Source organism: Oreochromis aureus, linkage group 5, assembly GCF_013358895.1.
Source record: "Oreochromis aureus strain Israel breed Guangdong linkage group 5, ZZ_aureus, whole genome shotgun sequence".
Classification (NCBI taxonomy): domain Eukaryota; kingdom Metazoa; phylum Chordata; class Actinopteri; order Cichliformes; family Cichlidae; genus Oreochromis; species Oreochromis aureus.
The window spans coordinates 9,857,736-9,875,496 of NC_052946.1; the positions used below are offsets into that span (position 1 = coordinate 9,857,736).

Genomic DNA, 17,761 nt, shown 5'->3' on the forward strand with positions numbered 1-17,761 from the left:
CAAATTAGCTGAATGAAAAACTGCTATTTCTTTGGCCCAGCACCCAACACACTGTATGCCCCGTCTTACTCTCATACTCTCAAGATCCATCAAGTCATCACCAGGAGCGACAGCCACCCCTGACTCTAATCTCATCCTTTTGCTAAATCTACTTTCACCTGTCTTCAAGGAAGAAGAAATGCTAAAACCAAGAATGTCAGTACTTTATGAACTCTAGGAGTTCCAGCAGCTGATTTGTTTTTCCATCAAAACTGAAGCTTTTTATAAAAAATATAAAACAAAACTTCAGTTTTAGCCTGTATACAGTATAACAAGATGGTGCATACAGTCCATGGAAAGACAGTAAAGACATGCACATATAAGCACCCTGCATGGGGCAGCACAGACAGAAGGGAAGATGCATCTGCAGGAATTAAAAAATGCTTCTAAATGACTGGATAATTTTCTCTTAACCTAAGGCTTAATGAATCTGCCTGATAAATTGACAAGAGGGGGAAAATAAAGAGAAGTGTGGGGAGAATTATGAGCAGCTGAATTGGTGCTTAGCCCTGAGTTCATTCAAAGGCGAGACTTAAAGCTAATGCCTGTACAGTTCCACATTAAAGAAACAGGAGTCCAACAAGAAAAATAAAACATCTTTTTGTCCTACTTCACTAACAGCTCTCCAAGGCTAACCACCAGAAATCTATTTAATATCTGTTGAGACATTTCAATAAAAAACGAAACGGTCAATCTCATCATAGTACAAAGGGAAGAGTAAGAGGATCACCCAAGTCATTAAGGGTGATCTTTCAGGAACCAAGCCTTCCAGTTCAAGACAAATGTGCAAACGCAAATTAGCCTGGAGCCCTCCAGTTCAGTTTCAATTTCCAAGGGGTTTTCATCAACACACAAAGACTAAAATACTCCTGGATACAACTAAATTAACTCACTGTACTATAGTCAATTTAACGCTGGACTGTACTGCTGGCATGTCTCTCTGACTGATATCATGGTCGTGATAAAAAAGAAAAAAAAGCCCAATATTTCTTTTTGTCTTTTTTTTTAGCACAATCCAATTCTTTCCTGCACCACCCCGTGTCCTCTCACAATCTGCTGTTTCCTCTACTCAGTGTAAGGCGAGTAGTTTGGGTCTAATGCTCTCATTAGTTCCTGCTCTATCTCTGCATAGCATTGCATGCTGGCTCCATCTTTTATTCTCTGTTCTCATTCAGTTTGAACAGCCCTGTTCTCCCATCTGGGAGCAGAGGATTCTTTTCCTCCCATTATATCATCCTTTCACTGAACTGGATAAACTGTAAATAGGAAGTTTAGAGCCTCTGACGGGGGATGGGGAGTGCTGATGCTCCTCCTGCTACGGCTACACCCAGAGCCTGATGTTTGAAACAAGGATGATCTGGAGGCTTTTGTGTTAAGTCCTGCACATCTGAAACTGAATGCCACATGACAGCGTGTTTCTCAAAGGCAACATGTGTGATGAGAATATGGGAATCTGCATTGTTTAGAGTCACTATTATGCATTTGATGATGAAATAGCATCAATCCACAGAGAGTGCAGACACTGACATTAAAATATGCTCCTTAAAAATACGTAAAGATCACATACTATGGTGATAATATATGTATATATATATATATATATATATATATATATACACATATATATATATATATATATATATATATATATATATATAGATATATATGGCAACATGATATATAGAAGCATGCTAAAAATAATACTGTATACAGCTGAAAAACAGGGCTAGGCTGCTAAGTGTTTGAATGCATCTGAGCAGTATGGATTTGTGTCTAACTGCCATAAATCAGCTCTGGTGAAATAGATTTAGGTATTCAGTTAAAAAAAAGTGAGTCAGCAAAACAGGAATGCTGCAGTGGGAAGTTTAACACTGTTGTGTAAAAGGAAAGCAATCTCATAGGTGTGAAATCGACGTGGCTCACTCATTTTCAGCAGGAAACCATCATCAAATCAGCACACACTGCAGTATAACGGATGAAAACCAACCCAGTGATAATGATTCAGTCTCATAAACAGGCCTCCCTCATTCTTCTAGAATTAACCAGTTTTAGATTTTGTTAGCTCTCCCTCCAAGTCCAGCCTTAAAAGCCATCCACGTCTTCATTTAAATTCTCTTTAATTTGGAGAGAGCAAATAAAACTCAACAGCATGAAGAGACTTTGTGGTCAGGGCACCATGCCGCTGCTTGTTAGAAGTGTGCTACTAGGTTCTTGGAGGGAATAGAAACTGATGGGGAAGACTGTTACAGAACTGTTGTTTTCTGAGGCTTTGGTGTGAAATCAAAGAGAAGTTTCTAACGCTCGCTGCTTTGGAGAAAAGCCTAGAAATGGAACGGGGATATTATATCAGTTTGTGTTAGTTAATGTGATGGTTATCTCCTCTTCTTGCTGTGGCACAGTTAATGATGACTATCTACGGCACAGCTCCTTCAGGGAGATGTTAAGTACAGTAAAGACAGTCAGAGCATATCATTACATGAACTCTACTTTAAATGTTTACCACCTGAAATGGAATACACACAACCGTCCAGTTAAGGTTTGAGGTTTTATTTCAGTCACGAACCTTAAACGTTTTTCCCTTTATTGTCACACAGATGAACCTGCCAAATTTTTAAAAAGCATCTGGTTCCAAAAGAAATAACTGTTCCAGGTTTCCTTCATTATTTAGGCTCGGAGTCAGTCAGCAGAGCACACTAGCTTTCACTAGTTTGACATTGCTTTTATTTGAGACACAAAAACAAGAGGACAGGGAGACAGATTTTGGCAGGGTGCTGTTGCTTTGATGATTCAGCTCAAAATGAACTCTTTGCCAAATTGTCTGCTTGCTTTGTAACAATGTTTAGCTGGGTTGTGCATGTCATCCACATGGATGTCAGGACCCAAGCAATATTTTGTATTGTGACAACAATACATGAATGCATTCCCTTGTTGCATGTTCTAAGGGTACTGTTGTTGACTGGCATCCACATCCAGAGAGTCTATAGCAAACGATTGATTTACGAATGATCATTGATGTTTTTTAAGACTTGTGAACCAAATACAAATACATGTGCACCAAAAGCAAGAAATATTGATCAGTATCAGTCACTTGGGTACAGAGATGGGCTGTAACGCGTTACTGTAATCCGATTACTTTTTTTCAAGTAACGAGTAATGTAAGGGATTACCATTGCAAAAACGGTAATTAGATTACCGTTACTTTCCCGTAGAAACGCTGCGTTACTGCGTTACTAAAACCGTGAGTTTTTTGCAAGAATGTGACAACAGCTGTCTGCAGATCAACAATGGATAATATATCAAGTACAAATATATATCAAGTATGAGCGTGCAGCGTTTAAAGCGTGGAAGTACTGACCTTATTTTGAGTTTGATTCCATAAAAAGTGACAAAAACATTCGCGTCCGTTGTGCGTGGGAAGAAAACTTCTTTTTACAGCGAAAAAAAAGCAAGCGCCGAGTGCGCTACGACTGCAATGGGAAACTCACAGAGAAACTCGCGAAGTCTTCAACTGACCGCTGCGGCACACCTGCACCAGGGTAAACCTCCGCCTACCCCAGTCCTGCTTTACAGGTGAAAATAGAGCAACTAGCCTTTGACTTTATTTATTTTCTGCTGTGTTTTACTTGCATCTATTTGAAAGAGTGAGTGTAAACACAAAAAAATATTTTATTTTATGTGCTGGAATGTGCAGAAAATAGGTTTAAATGTTAAACATATTTCTTCCAGTCAGAGAATGTTGCATATAATTTAATTTTTGCTTGATGCATAAAGTTAAAAGATTAAAACTAATAAAACAAGTTTTAAAAAGAGACATTTCCATTTGATTACATTTTGTATGATGGATTATGCAGAAAAAGTAGAAATCGGCTGAAAGATCTATCGCTTTATTACCTATTCAGGTTGTAAATTGTGTTTTTGAAAAGTAACTAAGTAACTAAGTAATTAATTACTTTTGAAAATAAGTAATCAGTAAAGTAACTGGATTACTTTTGGGGGGAAGTAATCAGTAATTAGTTACTGATTACTTTTTTCAAGTAACTTGACCAACACTGCTTGGGTACATAATTCGGTTAGAAATGGTTCATAGCATACACATTTTAAGCATTTATGGTTTACAGCTAAAAAGATGATAGGGGGCCGGTGATTTCATGATGAAATCTTGTAAGAAATTATATGCCATCCAGTATAGGTACATGTAAATGTACCTATAAATGTAAAAAATCATGAGTGCAAGAATTTTAACTATCATCTTGAACAATGCATGAATTCCACAGTTAGTACTATAAGGATGTGGTTAATTAGCCAAAGAAATGAGAAACGCTGTGTGGGAGTGTGCAGCTCAACTCACAGTTTAATGGAGTGTAGGTTTCACAGATGCTGATACATTCACAATTTTTTAGGGTAATTAAGGTAAGGTGATGTTAACCCTCTACAGTCTGAACCATGAAATAATTGCTAGAGAATTCAAATTTTTTGAAAATGAGTGTTTAGTGAAACTTATAATGAAATAATTACGATTTATATGTTATTGCTTGCAAGAAGACAAATGAGACCTTCACCTTGAGCACAATTTGGGGTGAAGACCAAATTATTATGTGACTGGGTGATCATTATGTGCAAGCAGATGCTACTACAGGTGATACCACTGTGGACTGTGTACAAATGGACGGACAACAGATGCGTGGCCATTTAATAATGATTAAAATCAATACACCTCATTTAAAGTCAGTAGTTTTTAGTTGGCAGCTACGATAGTTTTGTGCACAGACAGGCAAAACCTTTATAACAAAAATGAAATAAGTTCATTATTGTCCAGATAGCAAAAACTGTTTCTATAAATTTCCTTTTAAAAAATCTTTACAGTGATTTATATCTGGAATGCAGGAATCATCCAGGCAGCTCAAGGCAGAGGCCTTATTAGTATGCATGTACAGTACTTTGTTCTGACAGTCACATACTGTACACCCAACAAAACTATGCACAAAGGAAAGCATTACTTTTTCAAACAGGCTGGTCTATGTGTACTTTTGGGTTGGGTATTTTCTGGTGGACAGTAGATTTTTCAGAATGGAGCTTGTGAGGATAATTTATCTCTACTAAAGACAAAAAGCTGGTAAGTTAGTTGTTCTAGCTCAGCAGTTATGAAAAATATGGCACGAGGGCCTAAGTGGCAAATTTGTTAAAGAGAGTTAGTAAATTACCACAAATTCAATAATTAGATCCGACATTGCTGCAGTCATAAATATGCAGAATGTCTGCCGAGGTCTTTAAAACATTGCCACAGAGCAGATTAATTCAACCTTCATGTCCTATTTGAGAGAAATTGCCTTTATGCTTGTGCAAAGACTGTTTGTTAAAAAGCTTTTCTGCAGAGTCAGTAATCACTAGCGCAATGTAAACTAGAGATAATAACATTTTTGTCTTTGTTTGCAAAATATCAAAGATCCAGTTTGTAACATTTGCCACAGAAACCTACATACAGTGTAGTGTCTAAGTAAGTAGGTCATTTTTGCAATGTACACCACAGCGTCATCATATTTACCAGCTATTCTCTCTGGGGGGGCAGCAGGATGAGGAATGCATAATCTCCCTTGACAGAATGTTCATGAAAATTAGGATGGTGTCACTGCTGTATGCTTTTGGATGCTTAAAAAGAGAAGCAGGCTTGCACTGAACTTGTAGCTGCTTTACAAATAGCAGCTGAGTGGAGCAGCTACATTTCTCACCGTGCGCAGGTAAGCAGATGTTTGAGACACCGCCGAACGACTTTAAGAGAATTCAATTGCAAACAGAATCACACTGCTGTGGCTTACAAGTTCCACATGAGCTTAAGTGCAGTCTCCATGGTTACACAGTCCTCACATGGGTGAAATGGAACAAGAGCTCGATCTGTAAGTGATGACATATTCACGGTGGAGAAAGAACTTTGCCTTCTGGAGGGAACACACTCTAACACCTCAGACTGGGGTGAGTACGTGTTGAGACCCACCATATGGACCCAGTGAGGGATGATGAGCTGTGTCTCATATGGCCTTGATAGTCCCGGTGGAATCGCGCCTGCCCACCAGCCCAGGCCCACCTGGTCCTTGGCAGAGCCAAAAGCAAAACTCATTCTCTGCTGGCGATACTTCCTGTTGCACACAGACAAGCGCTGAGCCACCCAAGAAACGTCATTCAGTTTGCATTTCCGCCAATGCTTAAATTGTTCTAGGCATTCATGCATGTTTCACACCCACAGTGTGATCACATTTGTCCTTCTGAAAGGAGACAAGAGTGCACTCCAACCACGTCAGATCCAGCACAGCACTCCAACTTAGCCTTACTTATTTTATTGTATGTACCAACGGATGACCCAAAAAGGAAGTTCATTAGATCAAACATATCTGGAAAAACCTTGTTAATTTAAGCAGATTCCTCCTCCATTCTGTGTACACAAGAGTTTGTTAAGTTGCAGGTCTTGAAATGTGGAATTTCTGCACAGCATATTGATACAAAGCAACACAATGAGCAGTTAATTCACAGCACATTAAACCTTTTATTCATTGTTGTTAAGTATTTGCAACAATTTAACAATTCATAAAGTAAATTACTGCATTCATTTTATTAGCAAAAACCCATTCTTAAAATTTTCATTCGTGAAGTGAGGAGGAGATTGAGCGAAACAGGCCTTTATGGTCAAATAGCTGCTAAGGAAACACTACTAAGGAAAAGCAGCAAGCAGAAGAGATTTGTTTGGGCCAAGAAACACATGGACATTAGACCAGTGGAAATCTGTGCTTTGGTCTGATGAGTCCGAATTTGAGATGTTTGGTTCCATCCGCCGTGTTTTTGTGTGACTCAGAAAAGGTGAACGGATGGCCTTTACATGCATGGTTTCCACCGTGAAGCATGGAGGAGGAGGTGTGATGGTGTGGTATGATGCTGTGGTAGGAAGGCTGGCTACCACAGCATCCTGCAGCGATATGCCATCCCATCCGGTTTGTGCTTAGTTGGACCATCATTTATTTTTTTAACAGGACAATGACCCCAAAGACACCTCCAGGCTGTGTAAGGGCTATTTGACCAAGAAGGATAGTGATGGATCGCCACATGATTTGGCCTCCACAGTCACCTGACCTAAACCCAACCGAGATGGTTTGGGATGAGACGGACCGCAGAGTGAAGGCAAAAGGGCCAACAAGTGCTCAGCATCTCTGGGAACTCCTTCAAGACTGTTGGAAAACCATTTCAGGTGATGACCTCATGAAGCTCATCGAGAGAGTGCCAAGAGTGTGCAAAGCAGTAATCAAAGCTAAGGGAGGCTATTTTGAAGACTCTAAAATATAAAACATGTTTTGAGTTATTTCACACTTTTTTGTTTACTACATAATTTCATATGTGGTCATTCATAGTTTTGATGCCTTCAGTGAGAATCTACAATAAAAATAGTCATAAAAATAAAAATAAAGAAAAACCATTAAATGAGAAGGTGTGTCCAAACCCTTGACTAGTAGTGCATATACATCGATAGGCTCATTATAGTAAGATAATAACTTGGCAACTAGTTACTCTCCAAAAGTGGTTAAAGCCTTGTTTACCCAACACTGTCATTAACAATGTCTTCATTGTACTTAATGTTAAATAAGAAGAGATTTTTGCCAAATATACTGAACACATATGCACACACAGATGGAGTAAATCTGTAACCTATGAGCTGATGATACAGTAACATAGTGCAACACACTTACTGGCTCAGATGAGTCCTTTGTAAATGACTGGAAAAGCACTACTTCTACATGTGCTGGTTAAAAAAACTCCTGTCTATTGCATTTGAAATTGATGGCACAACGTTAATTATAAGCACATATAAACACATAACGCCAACTATGGGAAACCAGCAGCACATTAATGCTTTGTTACATTGTATTGCAATTGCAATAACTTGCCCACTGAAATAGAACAGACTCTACCAATAACGCTCATGTAATGTGACTAAAAGCTCCTGAAGAGTTGCAAAAAGGCCCTTGAGGTTACAACACTTCTTCATCCGGTGGCACTTTTTTGAACATGTACGGCAGATTTAAGTGTTCTCGTTGCTGTTGCTATGTATCAGTGACAGAGTCCTTTAAAAGGACGCATGCTTCTTGACATGTGGCTCTCTTTTAATAATGCTCTCATGACGACAATGTTCCTGGCAGAAACAACATGCAACTGTTGAGGCACAACAAAGCCAGTCTGAAGTGACTGACTCATTTAACTCTTTGATGGTTGGTGGCAAATGAATGTATACGAATGTGTGCTGGGAAAACAGGAGCAGGTACACTAAAAACCCATGGGGTCGGTCCTCCTATGCTTGCTTGGCCTTTTTTGTATAAGTTAATGTAGCCGGAAGAACAGGCTAACTGCAAAAAAACCTAGAACTGGTGCTTCTTTACCTCCCACGTGAATGAAGAAAGCCTACCTCTGAGGCCTTTCTCCAGTCAGTAGTAGCTGTCTGTACCTAAATATACTTTCCTCTCTTTTCTTGCTTGGTCTAGGCAGTGATACAGTTAATCTCCTCTCTGTGTGCTGCTGCGCTCCATAAGAAGAGAATGAGAGGGAGAGAAGCGTATATACCACGCTGAGAAAACAAGCAGGGAGGAGTGGCGAGGGGCCAGGTGACTCAGAACATGTGACAGGGGGGTCATTGCGGTGGGAGGCAGTGAGATGAATGACTGAGGTGTGAATCCGAGTCGCTAATGGAGGCATCCACCCCCACCAATCCCTCTCTTCCTGAAGTCTGCGATTAGCTCATCTCCAGCCTAATGTCAGGCTACGCGGCTTCATCTTTTGAGCTAGGCGTTTGAATATTCCTGTTTTAATGTGAGAATCTGCAAAATTTCCAGATCTTCTCTGTGGTATTTGTTTATGCAACAGAGAAAACCAGATAAAGTGCACACATGGAAATTGTTCATTTCTGCTTTTCACAGGCTGTTTTGATGTACGACGGCTTGACCATTTTGCTTTATGTAAAATCGGAAACGCTTCCTTTTCACACTTCAGCAGCTAATCTGACCATTCACTCTGCCTGTTGTTAGTTGCCTTGGTTACACAGTCAGTGTGGCATCATAGTACAGTACTGCTCCTGCTCAATGCAGAGAAGCGCACTGAGCAGAAGGGTGTGTGTTGCACGCTGCATATTACTAAAATTGGAAGACTTTTTTTTCATCTTTTGGATGTCCAAGACGTTTGTTTATGTCACCAAACAGCGAGTAGAGATAAAATATTCATGTACATTACAGCACAGATAAGTGCTTCTGTTGTTGCCTTTCGTGCAAGAAGAGCAGGAACAGTTGTTTTGAATGATTTTTTATTAGATCTGCTCATTCAAGTCTACCACCTGCTCCCTCGGCTCAGTTTCCCTCCTCCCTTATCTGTAGTCGAGTGGGATTCATTCAATGTGAAACTTCTACTTCTTATTGAAGAAGAAGGTTGTCAAATTAGCAAAGGATACAAATTTGCTCAGATATGGGACAGACTGAGACAAAACTACTGTCTGAAATCTTGGAATATGGCTGAACACCATCAGGATGTTATAATACAACAACATGTATGAAGGATAGATGGGTCTTTTGCAATGATGATCTTAGAACTATCACCTAAATGTGCAGTCCTGTTTGGCATATAGAAACTTATTATTGAGTTCGGCTCCTTGTTTACCTAAACACACTGTTTTGGGCCATTGTTAGCACTCCTACTGTTCCACTGTTCATGAACATCTAAATTTAGATTTACTTTAAACTTTCAAATGGAAAAACAAATATCTAATTGTAGCGGGAAATAAATATAAACACAAAACCACAAGATCAGCCCAAACCAATCTAATACCAGAGAAAGAGAGCTGACTCCAGCTGGGATATGTGCTGCAAAGCAAGCAAGTTCGGGATATCCTGGGTTTCATTCAACCCAAAATCCACAATCCCATTAAGTGGTGTCATGAGAGTGTTGTCAACTCTGTTTGTGAACCCAGGTGTTCTGAATCTAAGTGTGAGAGGTGAAAGAGGCAAGTGTATCTGTGTATTTCTCCCAAGAACTGAAAGCCATATGCTGCATGCAAAGCCACGAGAGAAAACAGGCAAAACTGTTCCATCAATAGGGCACAAGGAGAGCATCTAACAATAGTTACACTGGTGTATTCCAGTGATTAAATATGTTGCTTTGATATATTCTTGTAGTGCGTAAGACAGTTTTAGCCTCATTCTTTGTGCTGGAATCCTGACAGTATTAAATGATCCTGGGAGCATAATATATAGTCATAATTCAAAACAGTATGAAGGCTTACTTGCAGGTCTTATAGTGTCAACAAATGCAAGGCTTTAAAGCTCTAATCGCTCTGTCTTTTAGGATTATATCGCCATACAAAGACCTTTAGAGCAATGAAATGGCAGCTCCTGACGCTGAGAATTTATTTCTTTTATATAAGGTAAGTAGATGCTCATCAGGGAAAGACACTTTTTTGCATTTTTTTGTAAGAGCCCCTCTCATAAGCTGTCCACCGAGCTTCACTGGATCGTCTATGCATGTCGGTGCTTTTATATGCATTGATATAAATCACTGCATGATTTAAATCATCTCGAACATAACTTTTCTTGAGAAGGTTGTGTTGTCTTAAACACTCTGAGAATAAGGATAACGAGGTTAATAAGGATATCAGCCATTAGATGACTTTCTGTTTTGCTTCTAAAAGTAAAAGGCTAGACTCCACCCACACAAGATAGGCAAACATGTACATTTAGCACCTAAAAAGAGTGCTAATTTCCTCAAGAGCTGAGACAGTGAAAATCAGATGTAAGAGAGGGAATAGTGGGCTTTTTTAGTGGTTTTAGGTTTCTGTTCTGTAACCTCCTTTTATAGTCTTGAACTATCCCTTGAGCATCACCCCAAGCTTTTGGCTTTGGGCCTCTGCTTCTGGGGTCCTGTTTTCCGGGCCCTCGTCTCCTGTGGTTCATTATACAGCTTTTTATGAAGTTGTGTAACAGCATGGTGTCAACTGTTTGCTTTAGCTTTCTCTCTCAAGGTGATAAATTGTCAATGTTGTGTTCACAACCAGTTTCCATGGTCCCCAAAGTGGTCAACAACCGCTCAGATACCCCAAGTTTAATGCTCTGTTTTATTGAGGCAATAAAGATAATGGCAGCTGCATACAAGTAGTCAATGCCAAGCTATTTAAACAACGATTAAAAATCAGAATCCTACTTCCATTTTAAATTACTAATTTGAGAATATACAATGAGACAATAGTGATTAAGCCTGCAGTTCACGTATGATTGAAGTTGCCTCCTTTAGAAAAAAACAAAATCCTTGCCCTCCTTTAACATTTCTGATTTAATTGCACACTATCTTAAAAGCTGCCAGCTCTATCACCGAGACTTTCCTCCCCATTCTCCTCCTTTCTGCCAGAAGCCAAAGCCGCAGTGTTGCACTTCTGAAAACTGCAAACTGACAAATCTGAGCTTGTCATCTTGCTTGAAATCCAGAGCGAAGTCAGAAAACACACACAGACAATACAGCCTGCTCAAGCTGAAATACGCCTCCGTTTGAAGGTGTCTAAAAAACACTTTCTATCCCTCAGGCTGAATTCAGACTCCCATTAAGTCCTGATTCAGGGGGCAACTCAAGGCACATCTCTACCCACGTGACCACGGTGACAAATGACCAGAGCGCCATTGATTGTAGTCACGCAACAGCCCCGTTGTATTCAGGACCTGTCATGCAACTTTAATGAAAACAGATTGCCCCTGTCCTTCAACTGTGCAACATGCAACAGGGACCAGAGCCACATGTAGGCGAGACAATATTAAAAGAGACCGAAAAACCAATAACATTCCTCATGCGCTGAACACAACAAACATGAAAGTGCTTCATTTTTTTGTCCCAGATAATAATCTTGTTACATCGACAGTAATTTTTTTTTAACTGATTCCAGAAATTAAAAGGAAATATCGTTAGAAATTTCAACACATTTCATCAGCGTTTTGTTCCATACAGAAACAAAACGTTGCATGTCTGCAGAAACATACTGCAGACATGCAATGATGTGCAAAATGTCAACGTCTAAATTTTCTTTAGACCCTCAAATATTAAGGAAAACAACACTTTTTTTCAAGATGCAACACAACAAATCAACACCGCTTTAACCCCCTTTTTCTTCTTACTACTGTGAATGAGAAAATAACAGAGCAGGCAAAGTGGGGTGACAAACTGCCAATGACAGCAATAGGTAGCCCATTACTTCTAATGCAGTGTGAAAAGGAGGAGATGTGCCAGATCAGGACCACACCAACGTCACTGCCTGATTTTTGCATAAGCAACTCACTTGCGGATGAAAATGTCAGACAACGGCAGAGCGAATCAATCCTGAGGTGAAATATTAATCTGCTTCAATTTAAAATTCCCCTTTAAATTTTCTATTTGTGGATGGCCAGGCAGGGTGGCTCTTTGAAGCTTCACGGTGCTGTGGTAACCCTTTCTCTAAAGATGAGGTTTGAGGATAGAAACAACTCCTTCCTGCATGATTTCCACATGGACACACTCTCTCAATTTATAAGGCTCTTAATTGTTTCCTCTCCGTAAACAGAGCCGGCAGCGTGACATGTTACAACACAACCACGCTCCGTGTCTTCCCCTGGTACGACCCATAATGACTCATGTCAACAACTTGTCCCAAGTGCCTGCAGATAAGAAACCAGCCTAATAAGAAAGCAACGGCGAGAGACTGACAATCCACAGCTGATCTGTTCTACAGAGCGTGCACTGGTGTCTTTTTTTTTTTCCCGTGAGCTTCTGCCTCCCTCACAACACCAAATTACAAAACACGTTGCAGTAAATAAGCAGAACTGCAATACTAAGGAGAGAAACAAACAAAGCATCTTAAAAAAGTAAAGGTGAGAGTAAACAATGATCCATGCGAGGCACTGCACAGTCAGTGGTGTGTGGAAGTTGAAACATGGACAAAAATAGTTTCCTGATACATATTGCATGTGCAACTACAGTCTGTAGCTCAGTGCTGTGGAAGTATCATTATACTGAACAACTCTTGAGGCGTGCAGATGTCAGAGCCTATTTTACAGCCTCTGAAAACTTGATCTCTGATATTAGACTAGGATCTCACGAGTAAAAAGACATCAGCTGAGATAGATTTCACAAAATAGTTTTAAGTTCCATTTATTAAATTTTTTTTTTTTTAAATAAACTCATCTAATGTATATCATTAGAGCTCTGTGGGTGTGGATTCATTGGATTCCACTGATTGTATATGAAAGATGGACGTAACTACTGTGACTTTTAAAGCCTTGGTCAGAGTAACTTGTAATTGTTGCATCTTAGTTTCTGAAGCCAGTCAAACCAGTCTGGACTCCAACATCACGTCATATTTAGTAAGACTTGAAGTGGTCAGGGAAGAGTTCTTTTGTGAGGAGTCTCTCACTGATTAGTAAGAATGCACTGAGTTCACTTTCCACAGAAGCTATGTCCATCTTTCATACAGAGTCTATGTGAAAAAGAAAAAGAACATAATTAGATTCTAAACACTGGATTGATGCACAAAGAGTTTTTTTGCATCTGCGTTTTCAAACAGTCACCCAACTTCAAACTGGATAGAAGGACAGAGAAAAAAAATACATGAAATGTCCCGTGTGATTAAAAAACAGAGGATGATGCTCAGTGCAGCTGACAGTGCAGCTGACAGTCCACCTGACGGATTTTATATTTTATGGATTTTATACATCGATGCGCAATTCCAGATGCTGACTGTTGCATGCCACACGTGAAAGTGATGATGGTCGATTCCACAGATGTATTTTCTTCTGCTTTTATCAGCCTCCCAATGTATAATAATAAATCAGTAATAACATTTATTATTATAACTGCTGTGGGTGTGTTAACAGTCAGAGGATGATCTGGAAGGCTGTTTGTATTGAAAATTCATTACTATAGGAGCTCTACCGTAGGAGCTTACAAGGATTCTGACAGTCAACCAGTAATGTATGCATACACTGTATGCTCAGTGTACTCATTTTAAATGCAACCTCCCTCTCTGTCACAAACGTGAGCGTCTTCTCTTTCATGTTGAGATTAGCAGCTTAATGTTAGATGCTGCATTGCGTGACTGCTTAACAGCTGCCACAGGTATCACTGCAGGATTTTTTACTATAGTATCCCCCTTATTTTCCTCTCACTCACTTGTCACAGCGGGGTATTGATTCACTGTAAATGGAGTGCTACAAGCACGGATACAGCAGCCACTGTGCACTTAGTCTCTGACTTGGTGGTGTCACTTATTCCTGCTTGGCCGCTTGAGTCATGTGAGGCCAGCTTCGGCTTCAATTTGATGGGCGGACAGGAGCCGCAGCAAAATTAGGAAAGCCGTCAAATGAAGCATATTAATTTAAACAGGGCACCCTGAATCGGAGATAATAGTGGCAGCATTTGACGTACGTGGAAGTGGAAGTCAGCATGATTTATTTTGTTTACAGTATATGGTTTGCTGTGAGCATCACATCATATTTGCATGGCACCACATTTATGAAACTGAGGGTCTGCAGGCTGTTTGGAAATGGTTTCTAATGAGCAACAATGCATCATGCGATTTAATTTCCTCTCTGCTGAAATGTAGCATTTAATATGTTTGGCATGCTTATTAAGTCTGGAAAAATATTTTTTAAAAAGTGAAATAAGCAGTTTAAATGGTAAAAAATGTGTATCTATGAGGCATACCTCACATCTGTGTTATGTAAAGTCAATACAACAGTCAGCCTCTGCAGTGGCTGAGTATCCACATGCTTTTTGATTCTGCTCTTCAAAAGGAGAGACCGCACTCACACGCTACAGTCCTCATAAAAACAGCCCATCCCATCTCTTATTACTTTAGATCTAACCCTGCCACAGTCCGTGGATGTTTCTTCTAACTTAAGTCATTAAACTCCCCTCGCCCACTATGTTTATTTTCTCACAACACTGAAAACAATGTAATGAAAAATACCACACTGGGAGCATCTGTGTAAGCAGCACAGCCTCCTCCAAAATGAGCAAACTCCTCTGCTCCTCCTCATCACTGCATCACTGTTTCCACTTGTTAGAGCAGAAAAGAAATGCTATATATATATGATAATCTCACCGGTCCTCTGTGTGATATCTCACTGCAGTACATACCGATTTATGTACCAATATTGTGGCTCACTCTGTGTTCAGATCTACACACAGTACAGGCGCTCAGCTCAACTCAGCTTTTTATGTTGGTCTTGCACATTAGTGGCTCTCAACGGTCCCACAAAAATTTTAATGAGCACAAATAAACTATCTCAAAGACAAAGGATACAGTGTGATATTACATAATTGAATGTGCTGCAGTACTTTGAGAAAAAGCACAGATTTGAATGAGCAAACCTCGTGAAAGTGATCCCACAGCTACTTCCACAGACCAGGGGAACCAGCTCTGCTCTTCTCCCAATTATTTCTATTAATTAGCAATGTTACTGTTGTCCTCGTAGATAAACCAACAATAACAGATTCGTACATTTGCATTTGCCTTTTTCAAAGCAGTCTCTATTGTGCCACAAGCTCACGCAGAGTCAAGAGCAGTTGCAATGCAAAGTTGGAGCAGCTCTCTCCCCGGAGATCTAATTGTGTACAAATTGTGAGGCTAGGTGGTAATCTGCTGCACTTTCCTGCTGCCACTGGGGCCACATGGGGTTAAGCGGAGGTCTGGACCTCTTCTGGGACTAAACAAATCATTACATACAGCTCACCAGTGCATCACCCTCCTTAAAGTACCTTAAGGACATGAGTTAATGATGAATGGCATGACTCTATAATGGAAATGCTGTAGTATTTATTTTCCTATGTAATTCTGAGTGTGACTCAATCATCTGGCAAGGGTACGGCTTCTATCCATTGCTAGCTGTTCTTGAGAGATCCTGATTTCAGCATAAAAAATAAAAAAAATCAAAGATTTCCAACAAAACTAAACTTAATTGAATTAATACTAAGGTCATCAGTGCAATTTAGTGGTTTAAATTACCGCTACCTAAAACATTTGCCCCTCATGACATATGTGAGGCATAATAAAAAACATGTCATTAATCAACTTTTTGTTGATTAATTTGACCGGATTTGACCCGAACACGACAGGAAGGTTAAGTCATTTTTTTACATTCACATCTGGAAGTTTTCATCTGCTTCTGAGCAATGACAGAATAACTTAAGGTAAACCTCGTTCAACAGCAGGTCTCAACATTGGAACATTATTAACCTTTGACATGTCACCGTTTGCCAGCGTTTTTTTCCCCACGGTGAAAGTTTGCTCTGCGGAGCGGCAATCGCCAACACTGATCGTTTTATGATTTCATTTATCTGGGTGATGTGAGAGCATCTCCTGCACGTTCAGCATCAGCACGTACTGTGCATGTATTTGTGCCGGGGGAGCCAGTGACGATAGAGTGCTGTAATAAACTCTGGGAATAGAAACTAGAGTGAAACTTGCTGTTAAGAATAAATAAATAATTAAACAAGGATTAGAGGTGTTAAGGATTCCGGTTCATTCTTCTATATTGTTCTTATTAGCGGACTTTGTTACATATTCAAATCCAGCTTTTTTGTGGATGCGATCACTAATGAAAAAGTCTTAATGATGTCACATAACTTTATTAAATATATATATATATATATATATATATGGATATATAGTCACCAAAATCGTCAGGTTGCAATAGTCAGTTTATTCAGCACATTCTACAGAACAAACCCAAATGTTTGGGTTTACTAAACAGATCGATAAAATAAAACCTGTACGTGGTCGCTTTTCCCCCTCTTTTCCATTCCAAAATGTGGACGGCTATTCAGAAAAGAAAAAAAACACCACAACTTACCTTGACTCCAAATTCCGTCACTAAACGTAGGATCCAGTGCCTGTCAAAGTCGAGTCTGTCCTCACTCCCCACTCCTATTACACTTTACGTCCCTGTGAAGTTCAGAGAAATAAAAAGTACTTCTACAGCCGATTCTAGCGCTCCTGCAGCCTGTGGTACTGTACCATCTGTTGTGCCCGTGTGCGTCGAGATCTGCACGGAGAGCAGGAGGGGAGATAGGAGGAGAGAGGAGGGGAGGAGGGGAGGAAAGGGAGCGAAGGGTCCGGAGCGCACGGCACAGCGAATAGGACACAGTGGGTACGGAGGAGGAGGAGGGGGGCGCAGAGACAGGAGATAATCTCAGATATACTGATAAAACAAAGAAAAGCGGAAAGAAAAGAAGTAAGTTAAAAGAAAAAAAAAGTGATTTCAGGGTTAAAGGATTCAGCGAGTTGAGATGTAACCTTCAGATAGGCTCATTCCGTTGTAACCTCGAGTGATTGATTGACACATAAAAGCGGTGTGAAAGTATTATGCGTGTGCAAGTTTGCTACCAGCAACTGTGTTAAAAAAAAAAACTTAGCCGTCAGAACGGAAGGGAACGCCGGGTGCTGGTGATGTAATGACACGAATAGAAAAAAACTCTGACCGATGTGCTGGCAGCAAATCAGAGCCATGAAGCTTCTGCTATGGCTCAGTGTGATGGACTGATTTACCTTGATTTACCGAGTACGGAAACAACACTGACAGATTTAATGATCTTTATATTTTTATAGTGCATCACTTACCTACAGATTAAATCAGTTTATTTTGTAAAAGCCTTCTTAATTAATGTTCCTGTGCCTCCTTTCAGACTCCAC

The 17,761-nt window shown here is 39.9% G+C and overlaps 1 protein-coding gene across 1 annotated transcript in view; it reads right to left on the reverse strand.

Moving 5' to 3' along the window:
• LOC116314916 (caM kinase-like vesicle-associated protein) overlaps nt 1–17,071 on the reverse strand; it is a 41,459-nt gene extending 24,388 nt beyond the window's left edge. The window contains exon 1 of the mRNA XM_031733071.2: nt 16,923–17,071. The gene's annotated coding sequence lies outside the window, so the exon portion shown is untranslated. The remainder of the gene's footprint in view (nt 1–16,922) is intronic.
• Nucleotides 17,072–17,761: the final 690 nt, after the last annotated feature.